Source organism: Rutidosis leptorrhynchoides, chromosome 2, assembly GCF_046630445.1.
Source record: "Rutidosis leptorrhynchoides isolate AG116_Rl617_1_P2 chromosome 2, CSIRO_AGI_Rlap_v1, whole genome shotgun sequence".
Lineage (NCBI taxonomy): Eukaryota > Viridiplantae > Streptophyta > Magnoliopsida > Asterales > Asteraceae > Rutidosis > Rutidosis leptorrhynchoides.
Window position 1 is genome coordinate 462,228,538 of NC_092334.1, and position 18,772 is coordinate 462,247,309.

General features: G+C 31.2%; 2 long non-coding RNA genes across 15 annotated transcripts; both read left to right on the forward strand.

Annotated features, from left to right (window-relative positions):
- Positions 1-335: 335 nt before the first annotated feature.
- On the forward strand, positions 336-6,502 carry LOC139892542 (uncharacterized). 4 transcript variants are annotated; one of them, XR_011774140.1, is made up of 6 exons: positions 336-475; positions 3,599-3,886; positions 3,977-4,041; positions 5,342-5,429; positions 5,767-6,006; positions 6,432-6,502. It is a non-coding gene; the product is annotated as an uncharacterized lncRNA (long non-coding RNA). The 4 variants fall into 4 exon arrangements; XR_011774138.1 differs by having other exon boundaries at positions 3,977-5,429; XR_011774139.1 differs by lacking the exon at positions 5,342-5,429.
- A 3,463-nt stretch (positions 6,503-9,965) lies between these two features.
- LOC139894512 (uncharacterized) lies at positions 9,966-15,651 on the forward strand. Of its 11 annotated transcripts, none has more exons than XR_011775034.1 (10): positions 9,966-10,306; positions 10,443-10,488; positions 10,583-12,376; positions 13,008-13,090; positions 13,325-13,430; positions 13,535-13,621; positions 14,306-14,524; positions 14,603-14,739; positions 14,878-14,942; positions 15,276-15,651. It is a non-coding gene; the product is annotated as an uncharacterized lncRNA (long non-coding RNA). The 11 variants fall into 11 exon arrangements; XR_011775038.1 differs by lacking the exon at positions 10,443-10,488 and having other exon boundaries at positions 10,536-12,156; positions 12,264-12,376; XR_011775039.1 differs by lacking the exon at positions 10,443-10,488 and having other exon boundaries at positions 10,536-10,711; positions 12,264-12,376.
- Positions 15,652-18,772: the final 3,121 nt, after the last annotated feature.

Consider the following 18,772-nt stretch of genomic DNA (forward strand, 5'->3'; position numbering starts at 1 on the left):
AAGATTAGGCAAAAATTAATGGTCAAGATTAGTGGTTACTAATTAAATGGATGACTAAGATTAGATTTAGCTCTTTAAAATGACATATTTTTAGTTTTATTATTATATATAAAATAATAATAATAATAATAATAATAATAATTTAATATAATATATAATAAATAAAAATAAATAAAAGGGATGATACCGAGTAAATAATAATAATAATAATTAATAATGATAATGATAATTATATAATTAAACAATTAAAAAAAACACGGAGTAAATAAAATAATACGGAGTAGCTTACAAATTAAGCTGAGTCTTAAACAACGGTCCTATTCCCATCCATCAATCCATTCATATCAATAAATAAGAAGGATACGCACACTCTTCCGTCAGCTCTCGTCTCTTTCGTTGCTCTTAAATAACAAGGTCGTTCTTCATCTTTTCTATCATAAGCGAGATTCTTCATTCTTTATTGGATTTCAACTTTGTAAGTTTTTTTTTTTTTCTTTTCAAACTCTGTAGTTCTTTCTTTAAAATTAGGGTTTCTTTTAATTTTGTTATTAAGTTATTTCATACTCCGATTATCATAAACGAAATTAGTTTTTTTTTCCTTCCCGATGTTTATATTCTTAAAAACTAGGATTTTTATTATACAACAACAGCAACAATAATACCTAATCCCACACTTGTAGTGTATGGGAGGTGAGACGTAGACAATGGGTAGAGGACAAAGAGAAGTCATTTCACCACACCGAGTGAAACACTCACAAGAGTAGAGAAAGTCCCTCCTCTCTATGTTCGACGGATAAAGAGATTGCTTGCAACGGACCTCCAGCCAAAAAAAAAAAAAAAAATGCCTTCATGGCGTGACAAATTTCCATGGGTTTTAAAATGTTGCCTGGAATTCGATTTAGGCTCTAAGCGACAGTCAAGTCGCCAATAAGTAGACGCTTGCTGATGGCTCCTGAAACAGCGCCGTATAATAAAAAAAAAAAAAAAAAACAACGTACCTTAGAGTGTACTGCGGAGCACATGACGAATAAAGTAAAGCTGCACTAAATGAGAAATAAACATATATGTCCACAAACAGATAAAATCACATCATAGCAAGCCAGTCTATAAAAATAAACATACAAACATACATAAAACCGTATCTACTCAAACCTACATAAACATACAAACGTACATTTATAGATATCCACCTACACGCATAGATACGGGAAAACCTACATACGCATACATAGATATAAAACATACAAACATACGAATATACATACCAACATACGGATATACATACAAACATACGAATATACATACAACCAAACATATAACAATACATACATATAAACATACAAACGTACATAAATACATAAATACAATCATAGGCAAGCAGAAATGCAAAACAAGTGTACATACAAACAAACATACATAAACCTGCGCACAAACTTAAATACATACATACAAACAAGAACATCCATACATACACACTGAAACCCACATGACCAAACTTACACCATCTATGCATGGGTCTAGAAAAAAAAAAAAAAAAAAAAAAAAAAAAAAAAAAAAAGGTCGCACAACAAAAAAAGCATACAAAAAAAACAACAAACCAGCAAAGAGCAAAGAACATAGTGAAAGAAGACACCCACACAGACCCACAAAACCACAAACACACAAACAAAACCAAACAACCTACTCATCTATTCTAATTCTAGTCTTCCACGCAACCCTATCAGAGGTCATGTCCTCGGTCAATAAGAGCTCCTTCAAGTCTATCTTTATCCTATCTTCCCACCTACGCGTAGGTCTACCCCTTCTTCGTACGCCGTCAACCGTAAGCGTCTCGACCCTCCTAACAGGGGCAGTAGGAGGTCGTCTTCTCACATGCCCAAACCATCGAAGCCGTTCTTCTCTAAGCTTGTCGATGATGCTTCTAACTTTCAGATTCTCCCTAAAAACACTATTAGGAATCATATCTAACATGGTTTTACCACATGTCCACCTAAGCATCCTCATCTCTGCCACCTCCATCCTCCTCTCTTGTGCTTTCGTCATAGGCCAACACTCTGATCCGTATAACATGGCAGGTCTAATTGCCACCTTGAAGAATTTCCCTTTCAGCTTAAGGGGGATCTTCTTGTCGCATAAGACTCCAGTCGCTGCTCTCCACTTCACCCACCCTACCTTAATTCGGTGCGACACGTCTTCATCTATCCTCCCCGATTTGTGGAGCACCGAGCCCAGGTATCTAAACGAAATTTGTGGATGCAAGATCTGGTCTCCAATACAGATGTTCACTCCATCACTTTGTTCATCAACATTCCTATCAAAATCCAACTAAGATATTCTGTCTTTTGTCTACTAATGTATAGACCATTCTTTTAATCGCAACTAGGATTTTTATTATCTTTTCTTTTTATTTCTTTCTATCAGGATCATTCTTTTGATCTTATTTTTTTTCCTGGTGTTGTTAATTTATTTAGAAAATTAGGGTTTTTTCTTTTGATGCTGAATTTAGGGTTTCTTTTTTGTCAAAGTTTTCTTTTGATCTTGTTTTGTTATCATTCGAAATTAGGGTTTTTTCTTCCTTTTGATTGTTAAAAACTGGTGTTTTGATGCCGAATTTAGGGTTTCTTTTTTGTCAGAGTATTCTTTTGATCTTGTTTTGTTATCATTCGAAATTAGGGTTTTTTCTTCCTTTTTATTGTTAAAAACTGGTGTTTTGATGCCGAATTTAGGGTTTCTTTTTTGTCAGAGTTTTCTTTTGATCTTGTTTGTTATCATTCGAAATTAGGGTATTTTCTTCTGTTAATTCTTCAAAACTGATGTTTTTGTGTTTATTTTGTCAAAATTGTTAATTTCCTAAAAACACAATGCAGAGATTTTGGTTTGTTCTTAAAAAAATTGATTCCGTGTAGTTAAATTTAAGTTAAGAGGTTTATTTTGTCTACTGATGATCAGGAGCTTCTCCCTACAATCAGAATAATCTTTCTGAAGTTCTTTCCTTGATAGAAATCATCATGTAGTGGCTAAACAGTAGTAGCATTATCTTCGTATTAAGTCAGTTGTATTTTATTATGATTCTCTAGTTTTATTAACTATTTTGAGGTCCACCTTTGTAACTGAACGCAATTTTGTAACTTTTTTAGGTGCTTTGGTGCACACACCATCATGTATGAACATGGTGACATCTTTCTTTTTAGTTATATTTCAGTTCGAATATCTACGACCTGTATTTTAAAATTATGCAGTTTGGATTTGTTTGTACTCTGTACTCTTTTGCTATTATCACTTGTAATTACTTGCAATGTTTTTTGTCTTGATATACTATTATAATTTTAGCTAGACTCATCATCAGTAACTAACATCTTTATTTTTACTTTTTTTGCTATTAAATTTGGTTAAATTAGATGATATAAAGACATTAATTTTAGTTTTAGGGCAATTTTTTGCTGCTAATTTTAGTTTTATTTTTGCTGACTCAAGCCAAGGTGTGCTAATTTAATTAATCACTGTTTTAGACTTATTATAATTAGTAAATTAAATTAATTAATATTAGTTCATCTCTTATTTTGGTTGTGCGATTCATGTAAACTTCTGCTTACTGCAGTAGAGCTGACCCAATGAATGAAAGTTGTAGACCATAACATATACAATGTTAGTCAACTATCTATCAATGCTTTCAAAGAGCTTTAATGGAAAGGAGCTTCCAAAGAGGATTCATGCTGACGAAGAGATTGCATATTGTGCATCAGTTATTGCAGCTAAATTAGACGGTGAAATGAGTGATAAACTTAATAACTTGGTGTTGAGCTGCTTACAATGTTGAGGATGTCCAATATTACCGATAATCATACAGTTGCGGTTGCTTGATCTTCAAATGCGTCTCACGTAGTTGGTAGGTTCATACATATCCATGTGTGCGTGAACATATACAAATATTATTAGTTTCATTAATAATTATGACTTGAAATATATTAATTCACAGGTTGGATGTGGAGGTGGATGCTGATGCTGGCGTTAGGATTTTTGTTGCAGTCCACCTTAAAATTGGTAACTTCAATTGCTTTGTTAATGTTAATTTGGATATTATAATGTTTCGGGGTGTATTAACTGAGTGAGTCAATTATGTGTTCCGTTTGTCAAAGCTTTTCTATACATATCGTTAATTTTTATCAACAGTTTGATTAGAAAGATGCTTTAACAAGTATTGCTAAATTCCTAATATGTAAATTGAATGATGGGGGTGGTGTTTTACTTCAAACTAGTCTGTTTGAAAGGCAAACTGGTCAAGCGGGTTGACATCCGATTTTGCTCATACAACGGTTACCAAAGAGATTCAGATTATTACTATTATTGTAACTAACTATAACAGCTCTATAATCATAATCAACATGTCAATTGTATTTATCTGAATAGCAATAAACTGTTAATCAGGTCAACCCTATGTTAATTAGGCCAACCCACCACTCTGCGCCTCTGGCAGCATTTAGGGTCTTTTAGTGATTAATTAGTTTATGTCTATAAGCTTTTGATCTTAAAGGATCTCATTAGGTATATGATGAGATTCTTTTAGTATTACGCTTGCGCTTATTTTACGTAATGGTCGTAGATGTCGCTATAGGTAGCGATATTTCCATAAGATATCAAACAATGAATACGTCTGATACTAAGGATGTGGTTGCAACTCGAAAAGAGGTCATTTCCTTTTTTATGTTTCCTTTATCGTTTTTATGTTTCTAGCGTGATGACCGGTGATTGGTAAATTGTCTGTTATGCAAATAGCTGATATAGGAGCTCTGATTTAGTTCGAATAACAGATGAATGTTTTGAAATTAAGAACATCCTTGTTCAAAACAAGTAAGTCTGCTTCTCTAAGTTTTTGGAAAGTATATATTCTAGGCTTTTAACCATCACAAGTTAGCCCACTGGTTGGAAAGTATGAAAGATTCCCGAATTCAAATTGACCTTACAACATCGTTTTGATAGCATCTTCTAAACCATATTATTACAAATATATATCGTTTTGATAGCATCTTCTCAACCATATTATTACAAATATATGACTTAACGATTCTATTGATGTTTTTTTTTTTTTTTTTTTTTTGTATACAAGACTTTAAATGTTGTTGGACCTAAAAAAGTTTAAGAAAGTATTTGCGGTACAACCCAACCTATTCTTTGGCATGTTTTGAGTCTTTTGACCCAACTGGTCCTTTGGTATTTTAATTTCCCATAATCTTTGATTGGATGCAGTCTTCAGTGGGAATCTTCATGTAATGCAGTAAGTTCATAATATTTGATTGAATGTATTCTAATCTCTCTTCTTTTGGAAATTTATCACCCGTCAAAGTGGAAATTCAGGAAGTTCATTTGTGTTGAACAGTAGTAGATCAGTTAAACTCTTTTTAGAGTGATTTCATGCTCATTCCTTGATAAAGGTATGTTATTAGCATCTATAGGCTGAAGGATCGGTGGGGTTAGGGGTGAAAATCTGTTCGATGATTAAAACTTGTATGTTTTTAATCAGGTCCAGCTAGGTTGGGTTGACATTTAATCGCTTGTTAGTTTCTCATAAACTTACTAACATCGACAAAATCACATAAAGAAAGATACTAGTTGTCACTTAATATTCATGACTTAAGAAACTTTATTGTACAGTACAGTATAATGATTAGATTCTGCATATATATCTTTTAAAAAGTTCAAACTAGATGCCAAAGCATTTGTAGTTGAAGTTTTGGTTTATTTATTACATTGAACTTGATCATCTTGCAGAAATGAATGGGGTCAGAAGTGGGCTTTATTTGTTGTTTGTTTGGTGTTTTTTACTGTTTCACTATTCGGGTTGTGCTCCACGTGTCACCACCGGTAGTCAGCCACTTGCTCGCATGGAACCTGCCAACTTCTTTTCACACCAAAGCTTCATTTAAGTTGACGTGTGCCTCTTACTAATTCATATAAAAAAAAATTAGGCCTTCTCACCTTCCTCAATTTGTGACTGTAAAACTTCCATAGGTATGTTTATTTCTTCATCTTTTGTACTTTTCTTATATACACAATAAATGAATCTCTTTTCCTTGTGTCTTTTAAAATTGGTAACTTCAATTGCTATGTTAATTTGTATATCTTTATGTTTCGGTGTGTATTAATTTGGTGTTTGTGTGATTTAGATATTTCGGTTAATCTGTTTAATTTATTTTCTTAAACCCTAATTTTGATGCTGTATATTTGATTTTAAAAATCAGTATTTCGTGTTTGATTCATAGACCATGTGGTGATTTTAATTTTTGTATATATAAGCATATGATATGATATTAAAGGAATCAATATTATATAGATTTAATGTATGAAACCTTTTGTGATACTAAAGATATCTGATTCTAATTACTTGTGTTTAGATTTTATCAGAGGTTATTTAGCGTCATTGCTTGATTCCACAGATTAGTCATTTCCAGAAGGGCGGCTGCACTCTTCTTTCTAAGGTTGTTAAGATTTGGTTGGAAATTTATAACTTGTCAAAGTGGAAATTCAATAAGTTGTTGAATTGTAGACAAGTTAAAGAACTCTCCAGAGTGATTTTATGCTCATTCTTCCTATATATACTAATACGCACGCGAAAAGTTGTAGTTTTAGTTTTAACCGATTGCCTTTTTAAGTTTGCGTTCACACTACAGCGGGCCCCTCAAATTCGGCTTCATTTACACAACGACCCTTAACTTTCCACTTTTTCAGGGGTAAAAAACGTAAATATATCATTTTATTAAAATTAAAGTTGTAGTTTTAGTTTTAACCGACGTTTTAAGTTTGCGTTCACACTACAGCCGGCCCCTCAAATTCGGCTTCATTTACACAACGACCCCTAACTTTCCACTTTTTCAGGGGTAAAAATCGTAAATATATCATTTTATTAAAATTAAAGTTGTAGTTTTAGTTTTAACCGATTGTCGTTTTAAGTTTGCGTTCACACTACAGCCGGCCCCTCAAATTCGGCTTCATTTACACAACGACCCCTAACTTTCCACTTTTTCAGGGGTAAAAATCGTAAATATATCATTTTATTAAAATTAAAGCAAATAATTTCACCCGTATTTTTAACGGGCCCTATCCTCTTGCTCGGTGCGAGTTAAAATTTTCCGAGACCGCCGTTCAACTCGAAAAAATCAGACGGACATAACGGGACTAACTATGCGCAAAACGGACATCGTTAAAAAAAACTAAATAACGGTCCCTATATTCTCGCTCGGTGCGAGTTAAAATTTTCCGATACCACCGTTCAACTCGATATTATTTTACGAACACAACGCGACTAACTATACGCGAAACGGACACCGTCAAAAAAACACTAAATATTTTCAAGCTATATTTCATACATATACACATACACGTCCAACAAACAATCCAACCTACTAGATATATTAGGTAACAAACAACGTATATCCAAATTCGACCGCGCGTTGAATACAACCGCAGCAACGCGCGGTCGATTTTTTTCTAGTTCCTTACGAAAGGTATGTTTTTAACATCTATAGGTCCAAGGATCGGTAGGTTAGAAGACATTTCTGTTCGACTAAAACTTGTGTGTTTTGAATCTGTTCAAGCTAGATTGGGTAGACCTATAATCACTTGTTAGTTTCTCAGAAACTTACTATAAAAGTTAATTTTCTAATATCATTACAAAATAATACAATATTTAAAAATTTACTTTAGGAGACATTTACCCTGCAAGCCGTTTCCTTTTTAGTTAACTTTATTGGCCAAAACAGACCCATTCATTAGCATTTCGGTCCACCCATTCTTACTTGAGTTAACATACATTTACCTTGTTCAGCATTTACTTAGTTTACATTGTAGAGATTAAACAAAATCCACATCCACCCATTCTTACATGAGTCAAAATTTTGACCTCTACATTTGGTTAGCAAATATATGTTTCTAAGGCTCATTATGCCTTTGAGGTGAAAATCATAAAAGCATGATACACTTTTCTAGTACTCATTGTTATAACTGTAAGTTGTAGCTTGTGGGTCGTGCATACCTTATGGATAATGTTGAGCCTTTGTGGTTGTGGTATTGGCTTGCCATTTTTAATAAAACTCACACTAATATAATATGATGAGCTTTTCTCGTCTGAACTTGGGATTCAACCCGAAACATCTCTGGAGGCTTCACATAAATCTGAATTCATAAGCTTTGACAAACCTTTTACCCGCTGAACTAATTCTCATATCTTCTAATGCTACTTCTTACCTTCTATGTTGTAGCTATCAACTAGTGTGATTCCATGTGGGCGAGGAGGTGATTACCCTCTAAATGCAAGTTACAAAATATATAAAGGCTATCTGTTCCTGGTACATTTTTATAATCATAGATGGGTTCAGTTCTCATCTCTTTTTGAGTTCGTTCTCCCGCTTGTATAGCTGTTGGAGTGTTGCACATATCCTCCATGTAGCACATGGGTAGTTTCCTCCATCTGGGATATGGATAGTCCTCCATATTGGACATGCCATGTCCTTCGTAGCGGACATGTCATGTCTCCCATCACGGACATGGGTCATGTCCTCATTTTGGACGTGAGACATAGACATGGCATAAATAAATAAAAGAAAAAGACCTCTTAATAGAAAAAAAAAACTATCCATCTTCTCTTGAATATGGACATTTCATCCAAAGAATAGAAAATGCCCCCATCTAGGACATGCCATGTCCCCCATCTCGGACATGAGCTAAAGTTACCAATTTTTACATTTATGAGTGGGGAAAAGTAAAAGATTTTTATACTAATAAATGTGAGTATCTACTAAAAGTTGTGACCCCATATTATTTAGGAATTAATCAGGGGCCAATTTGAGGGCGTATAACACGTGCATTCTCCCGGGGTACATAATTCAAAAGGGCCTATAATCTAATAATGATGCTAATACTTAACCTAATTTTTGAGTATTTACTGAACTTAATTATTCTATGTATCTATAGTTAATATTAAAATGCTATAATGATGACATCATAAATAGTCATTTTTCTTCATTGAAAAAAATCAAAAAGAAAATAGAAAAAAATCTAACTCACTTGGATGACATCATAAATCAATTTAATTTACAATTAAAATTTAATCTTTACAATTAATTATGATTAATATATAAATTACCAAAAGATGCAACATTTATTCCTTTATTCATTATGATAAAACACCTACATGATCATATACTCAATGAACAAATGTACAAATTTTAAAACATATTGTACAACTTTCATATAATAATTGTATTTTAATTTTTTAAAAAAATTCAAAAGGCATCTGTTATTAGTAATAATTATTATTAAAAATATAAATACCCAATTTTAAGCAAACTTTATTATTATTACTATTATTGATTATAATTATTATTATGATTATTATAATAATTATTATTATAATATTAATATTCAAATATGGATCTTTACGGAATTAATTATGTTACATATGTATGCGAAAATATATATCTCTATATGTTTATAAAAACAACGACAAGTTTCTTAGTCAGAATCCGTGGTTTTACGGGTCATTAAACTAAACGACTTTAGCATTTATATTCACTTAATTCCTAAAACATATCATTAAACTGTTTCGTTTAATCAAACTCGTGATTCCACGGGTCATTTCACTAGTATATAAAATTTTTGTTGATTAAAGGGTAACTTTTTATTAATTAAACAGAGTCCATGTAAAAAATTAAAATCGACAGATACAACCCTGGAATTAACAATGCCCTTAAGAGATGGGTTTAATTGTAACTCAAATTTCATTTCTTATCCTCTATATCACATAAAACGTAACATCACATCCTAGGTGTCAGAACCTAATGTTCCCCTACCTAACAAATACGTGTACTACCCCACATAATTTCATTCATTTTATTTTATTTTCCCGTAAAAATCTAGAATACACCACGTGTCCAGATCTATACCGAAAATTTCATTCACTTACCCCTCTCTATCTCTTCTCTCTTCGGATAACCAGACATCAATCAAAACACCATTTTTTCACACCTTCAACTTTGAAATCATATGGCAACATCATAGTATTACTGTTGAGAGTTTTACAAATCGAACGGTATCCTTTTGTATAAACGACTTAAACTTGGTCTCAAACGATTCACGTCGATGACAGCCGCTCCGATCCTTTTCCGTTATGATACATTGGCTGTCTTGCTCAAGAACCCTAATTTATTCATTCGTTTGCTTCAATTTAGGATCGATTAAGTTATTTTCTATCTCCATGGTTTATATACTTTCTTCCACAATTAAGACGACAAATATGCCCTAAATTGAATCTCAGGTATGCCATTCACCTCTGATTTACTAAATTAGCATTCGTTACTACTTTAATTGCATCATTCCAAGTTTTTAATTCACAGGATACTGTGAATGTATGTTAATTCGTTTGTTTTATTTGAGTAAATTGGGCTCTTTAGTGATATTCTAATAGGTTTTGCGCCTATAGTTGCTGCAGCAAACAAGGTATTTCTCCTTAAATTTTTTTTTCCTTTTTTGTTATTCATCATCAGATAGTTGGTTATTGAAAATGACGCTTGCTGCATATTGTTATTTCAAGTTTGGTTGTTGCGTGTTGTGATTATTGAAGACCATACGCTATACATTATTCATGGTAAGTATGCTCGAAGAGACTGTAGCAACAGCATCTTTTGCTGGAAAGTATGTCATTGTAAAGAATATGGATAAGGTAAGCTTTCTGTTCTCCATTTTTTACTCGTGCATTTTAAGTCCATTGTCCTTTCATTAAGATGTATTGAACATTTATTTACACCATGTTACATCTGAACTTAAGGGGTTTGCTTTTACCTGAACCAGGTAAAAGAAAAAGTAGTATTTGACCTCAAAAGTCAAACAGTTAACCATTTTAACTTACTTTCTTGTGGAATCCACAGATGCTAAATGACTTTTTTGTACGTTCGTTAGAGATTCTTGAACTTGCCTCCATATTTCATCACCATTTTTTTCCTTGGTTGTCCTTTTCAATTTGAAATAAAAGGTATTTAAGTAAATTGTCATAACGGGATTGGGTCAAACTGGTTACTCAGTAAGAGAGATTCGAAACAGGTTGGGTATACCCAGAATTACATTATCTACCCCTATTTACTTACTTTTATAAGTAAATAATGTGCTAAAGTGATTATAAAAACTATTTCATCAAAAAATATCAAGCGATTTAATAGTGTTTGATGCATTTGAACGCAGTTTCACCCGTTTGACCCAGTTGGACCCATTTGACTATAAAAATAAAACGTAACCCAAATCAACTCTTTTCATATTATAACCAAAAAATAGGTACTTCTGTATAATGCATAATTTTTTACCAATTTTGGAGTATGGCAGTTAAAACTTCTTTCCCGTTTCGAGTAGCATTTTTATCTTCGGTGTAATTATTTTCTACTTTTCCCATGAAATTTGTATTTTCATCTTTTGCGGAGGAAGTGAGAGTATGTATGCTCGATTTTTTGCGATGAACCATGTTGGTTTTGCTACCCATATTTGCTTCGAATAGCATCTACTTCTGTTTGAATCTATCAAATATATTAACACAACTACAAGTTGTGGTAAGAATGTACGAAGGCTGGATTTGTTTATCGTGTTTATATTCAACGTTGAAATGTCGGAGTGTATGTATTCAAGTTTAAAATACGTACACTGTATTTCTATATGGTGATGTCAGTTAAAGGAGTTGTTTTGGATTACATAGTTACTAATGATATGATGATCTATTGTTAGATATATTGCTCTGTCTAAAATGTTTTTATAATCAGAATGTTAACTGTTCATATCAAACAAATGGAAATAGTATAAATTGTTGAAACATTGAACCAACCAAGAGACTAACATAAAACTTTTACTATACTTGGTTTGACTATGGAGCACTTTTAGCATGTTCGTCTAAATGAGGTATCATTACTTATTTCTTACAATTCTCCATCTATCAACTAATAAGTTCTAATTATTTTTTATACCTTGAATCCATTATAACTTAATTGTGAAAATGTCTGTAATGGGTCAGATTAAATTATTAGTCAGGTAAGGTGGGTGGCGTAATGGGTCAGATTACTTAGTTGATAAGTCATTTGATTAATCTATGTCTAACCGGTCTTTGTGTGCTGAGCCTCTAGAATCCAGGTGGTTTACTTTTGTCCTTGGAGCTTTTGAAATCTCTACTCAAGAGAATTCATTTTCTAAAAGTGTGACAAACCTCAAATTAACAGTTTTGTTTGTTTGGGTAACAGGTCAGATTGCATCAAAAAGCTCTTTTGTCCTTGGTGTACATGGTAAGGTTTTGGTTTCGATGCTCAAACCTACAAATGTGAAAGATGAGGATAAACGAGCAAATTATGACCAGGTTTGTGTTTTGATTTTGTTAATGTTTATACTATTTTATATATATATAAAAAAAATTCTTTATGGTTGTATAACCTGGCATGTTATTTTTATTAAAAAAATAAATTATGATTGTATGTATAGCTTGGCCATGAAAATTATGAAGATTGTGTTAGTGGTGGAGCGGGTCCTGGTGCCAGTGGTTCATGAAGTAATCCTTTTGATGATTACATTACACTATAAATTCCGATGCTTACAATTATAGAAAACCCTAATTGTTGTTTAACTGTATTTTTATGAAGGTTCATTTTTGTTGCTAAATATCTGAAAGATATAAAATCAAATTGTATGGTTGGTTATACAATATTATTTGTTGAACCCTAAAGTTGTAGTCAATTTGTTGTAGTCTGCCTTTAGATTTTCATAACTCTTTAGTTCTAATAAAACATGTTAAGGTTGATTATACAATATTATTTGCTTCTATATGTTTGATAATTGATTATTATCTCAGTGTATTTGTAGTGTTAACTAAAAGGTGGCAATTTTAACCCATTTACATTCGAATGTGTCAATTACGTTTATGTTGATCTGTAATTCAATATTGGTGTCTTGAAATGTTGTATTTTATGATAAATCGTTTTTATTGATGCAAGGTGAAAAAGCATAGGTAATGTGAGAGAGACAACATGAGCATGATGCGATGACAGTTTTTTTTACGTTGGGGTTCTTTCTCAAGGTTAGTTTAACATACAATGATATGAACTTAGGCTAATAAGGATTTCACATTTTCCTTTAGATTGAATCAGTACATCTTTCAATCTGTCATCTATCTATTATATTCTTTTTGTTGGTTGTATATAATTTTAACACTTAAAGTGTTAATCTCAATACAAATGAATATAGTTTGCAATGGCATTACATGGAATTTCATACGGTTTTATTTGTATTTCTTAAACATTTATGTTTACAGTACCTTTTCTTCCAAGCTTAATGGGATAGAGATCTTCAGCAAGTTCTAGGAATACTGCTCAATTGTTCTTGAAAATCAACTGTTATGAATGTATTGACATCTAATGGTTAGTATTTTACTTTTTGTATTTGTTGCTTCTGCCTTAAGGGTGTGGGTTGAAAATCGTATCTTTTAACATGTTTTCATATCTTTGTTGAAATGGCTTTGTAGATTAAGGATTCGAAAACTTAAATATAAAGTGTGATGCATAATGCTACCATTACTTTTCGGGCATTATCGATGTTATTTTAACTACGGGTATGGTTTTTCATGATAATTTCTCTGTTGATTGTTGGCCAAATTATGATGATTAGGGCCTTTTCAACATTGATATATGTGTATGGATTAGTAGACCAACAAAAGTATCATCTTAGTTTTGTAAATAATAATATTGGTTTGAGATGTATATGAACATACGAGTTTGTAGTCATGTTTTCCTGATGCTATACTTGATGTAATCATGCTTACCTGATGCTATAATTGATTTTTTGTTTTGTTTTTTTGGTCATTTGATCCAATTTTATCAAAGATGATTGTGATATAATCATTAGATTTATTTATGGATATTGAAGGTGAGTATACAAGCGTTCAGCTACGGGTCATTTGTTGATGAGAAGTATTCAGAAAACATAAATTAGATCACAACATTAGACTAGAAGTATGATTCTTTTTACTCATATGCCTTATGGCTTCTTTATGTATGGATATAACTGGAATAGTTGCTCACACATCAATAAGTATACACTCTATTATCATTTCTAACTTTGATGGGGATGTAGTTAAATTTGATTCAAAAGCTATAAAGTTGTTTCATATTCCTGATGGGTTATGTTTTAGTATCGTGTTGATCTTGGAGCAAATTTATTAGTCTACTTTGTGAAATTTCAAGTAGCCTATAGTTCACTTGATTTTTCTTGATTTTACTTATATGAATGTGTGCAGGAGGATGTTGATGGAAGAGCCTATGATTTTGCACTTGGATGCTAAGTTGCTCTTGCTTCACCGTTTACTATATGAGTAAAAGATGTAATATCTTTGGGAAGCCAGGTGAGCCTTTTTCGGAATCTCATTTTCTTAAATGATATAATGTGGAGAGGTATAACCATTAGGCAAAGATCAAGTATTTTACGTGGTGTTCATGCATAAACACCCATCTTGGAGGTAATGATTTTTTTTGCTACTGTTTATAATATAATTTGCTGATGTGCTTATGAATGATTTTTTTATAATTTTGTTCAGGTGAGGACTTTGACCAAAGGTTTATGGAATATTTCATCAAGTTAATCAACAAGAATCATGGCGAGTGAATGATAGTATCTCAAACATAATTGGTGATAAATGATATTGACGATTCCCAAAGTTCTAAAAATTTGATGGTAAGTAGTCCTTAAAACTACACTTTCTAAGTTTTATTACATGTTCGATTGATAATGATATATGTTGAACCAAATAATGTAATAGAGATTTGGTCTAATGGATTCTAAAATCAAGCATCAATTTTTTTTACGCTATAGTAGTGTTGGAAAGCATAAAGAATTATATCAAATGTGCTTAACTTATGACTGGAATAGCTGTCAAGGTTAGTCCTAAATCCTTTAAATAAATTCATGTTATATCTCAAGTAATGTTTATATTCAAAGTTATAACATAGCATCTATAATTCAAGGTTAGTCAATGGTATGTAACGTTTCTTAAAGAAGCCTTTTTTTCTATAAGAAGTCTTATGTATAGTTTGGCACATTCCTAATAAAAATCAACATTTGAAAGATTTCTTTCTTATAAAAATACTCTACTTTATAATAGAATAAATAACTATTAGATACAAAGGCCCTGCATATGTTCTTCTAAAATTTGGGAGTCCCATTTTATCGGTACTGAACATGTGTTTCTTTCTTTAATGGATGTTTTTTAGAAAAATTGCAGGTTGCATCTATAAATTGATACGAACCAAGCAGAGTGGCCAGTAGATTCACCGACTATATATTTCATGAAGCTGCTCATAAAATATTATTGTTACCAGAATTGTTGTGATTTGTACCCTTTCTATTATGTTGTTGAATATGATGCATGTGTGGCTAAGGCTAGAATTGTTGATAATCAGGATGAGCAAAAAGTTTGAAGGAGTATGACTGTCTAACTTACTGTATGACTAAACATGTGGAGTTGAAGATAGATCATGTATATTGTGTCATCATAACAACTACATTTGATAAGTAATGAAATTCTTAAGATTGTTTTCCATTTTGTTTATTAAGGTTTATTTGAGACTATTATTTTGGATGGTAGTTTGTGATGGTGGTTGTTTTCATCAAAACATTGTTGTTTACTATGTTTTGCAAATGCATGTTCTTTATGCATATACTTATCGTGCATGCCAGACTTGTGACCCCCTTTTGTTGAAAAGCAACTCATGGAAGTCAAGCTCTACGATAAACATTTTGCTAAACTGCATAGATAGTCTATATCAACAACATAATGTATGGTTGCATTTTTAAAAACATTGAATAATTGTCAAAAAAGTTGTTCACAATATAGTGTTTACAATATTCCTTTATTCATTACATTGACTTTTCAGTTTGTTTGATTAAGAGTCGTCGTGCAACGCACGGGCTCTTAAAAGCTAGTAAGTTTATTAATTATGACTATATTATGGTTAATTTAATGAAACTTAATTTCTCGTATATATAATTTCAACCATAAATAATATTCTCGTATAATAAAATTTTTATTAGCATAATTAATAAAATTTTCATTACATATAATAAGTTAACTGTATTTGATCATTGTTATCTATGCCCTTAGAATACCACTCCGCAGTTACCATTTCTCGTATAAAAATTAGGAGTGGGAAAGTACTAAATATCATTTCCAACATAGTACTTATATTTATCTATTCGAGGAGCACACACATCTCATTTTTCCCATGCCATACCCCCCATTTGTTAATCCATGTCTTCTTGAATCTTACCTTTATCAGCCTTCCATTATAGCTTCAACTATGCATCCTTGTCTTTTTGAATCTTACCTTTATCAACCTTCCATTATAGCTTCAACTATGCAATGTATTTTTCAAACTTGATTTCAAACTTGATGTTTCATTCTTTTAAGAAGTAAATCATGTAATCTAGCTTAACTTTGGTGTTAATTAGGGTTCGAATAATGTCATTGAATAATCATTCGAAATCGAACCCTATCACGTGTCATTGATGATTGTAGTGAGTATAACTTATGTGTATATTGTTAAATGGAAGTTGCTCTCAATGATTTGTACATTTCAATTTTGATGTTCTTGTTTATGTTCTGTATATATGTTGGATCGATTATTAGTTTGATGATTTGATTTTATATATAATAAGTTCCTTTTTCGCCAACAAAAAAAAAAAAAAAAAAAAAAAAGACTTCTAACTATTAATCTATGAAAGAGAGTGGAGTTTTATATGTAGAGATAATGTTATACGGAGTATATATCTAAGAAAAACTCTAAATAAGTACAGTCTGGATTCCACTAAATAAAAATATTTATTATTTAACATCGGGAGTGCAATTTATATGTTGTTTATTCAATAAGGCTATCTTTTTATATATTCATTATTCTATAACACTCTCTCCAAGGCAACCTGAGTCGGAAGCGTGAGATGAGCTGGACCAGATTTGACGGAAGGTGACAAATTTAGCGCAGCGTTAGTCGGAAACGTTAGTCACAAATGTGACGGAAAGGCGACAATCATGATTTAATATTAATTTATTTTTGTTATTAATTTATTTTTGTCCACCTAATTATCAATCAGATTTTATCACATTACCTTATAAATATTTGACACAAAAATTTAATCTTTTGGGTTAATGAATGTCAAATCTATAGTTTCTATTAAAATCCTATAATGATGATGTCATTATTAGACTAATTTCTTTGTTAAGAAAAAATAAAAATAAAAAGAAATAAATCTAGATCACTTAGATGATGTCATTAATCCTAAGTATTTTATAATTAAAAAAAATTGTACTATTAGTAAGTAATGATTTAATAACTTAAATAAATTATTACTACGTAATATTTTATTACCCTTGATGTCATTATTTTATATTAATATTAATATTAATTCTAATTAAAAAATACAAAATAAAAACAAATATAAAGCTCTAAAATGATTATTTTATCCTTTCACTAATTACACTTTAATTTTCATAATGATGATTTTTTTATTTTATATTAATATTAATTCTAATTATAAAAAAATACAAAATAATAACAAATAAATGCCAATAATATATGAATACGATTTGGAAGAAAAAAAATAATTAATAAAATATCATTTAATATTTAATATGGTATTATTGTTTTATAAATATATATCTCGGAACTTCTCCACCATATATTATCACAACTCTTTTTCTCAATATGTACAAACCTTTACAACTATTTTTTTCGATTTTCACCATATAATCCAATAACCTTTTGTTTTCAAAAAGCAGGTACAAGCTTTCATGTCATTGTTAATGGTTTTTTCAAAGAATTATTCTCTTTTATGCGATGTTTGATGAAATTTATCACACCTTGAATGTTTTATTATTGTATGTTTGTTAAACAACAAGAAAATGAAAATCGATAACATACGTCATATCATATTGTGACTATTTAAAATGAAGGTATATAGTATGATAGAAGAATTCAAAAATAATCATGTTTTTTACGAGGTTGAACCAGACATTTTTAATCCCTCTTTTAATGTTAAATAAGTACCATTTATGACAAGAAAAATAGTAGTTGTAATGAAAATTAGTGGAATATGGTAATAAAACAATTGACCCAAGTATTTGTTTAAAAACAAATACTACAATAGAATAGAATAGCTTCACTATATCCTTTAAAAACATACTACTTAAATGAGAAATTTAGCTAGTAATAAAACAAATAAAGTATTTGTTTAAATATTATTCGACTTCAATAATCATTGGAAAAACATCCCTTAACTAAAATCAATTGACCCAAGTTGACCCAATGACTTGTAAAATGAATGCCTAAGCTTTTATGTAATTCTCATAGGACTTAGAAGCTGTAACATTATGCAACGCTTAAATACACACAAATTGATTCTATAATTAACAATAAACTTAGTTATAATTAATCTTTACCATGGACTCGTTTAACTCCCTCAGAGCTTTATCGGCGGCAACCGCTTTTGTTGTGAAGCGTACAAAGCCAAATCCCTATGCATACGAACGGATAGACAATATTATATATAGTGCAGACTATCACAGATTCACAGAGTCACCAAAAACAATGGTATATAAATATCAAATAAACACCTTTAAACCTCCTTATAAATCCTTAATCAATCGCATCTCCATTTTTCTCCACAAGTTGAGAACAACCAAAAGTGACAAAAAGAAAGTGAAGATATAACACAA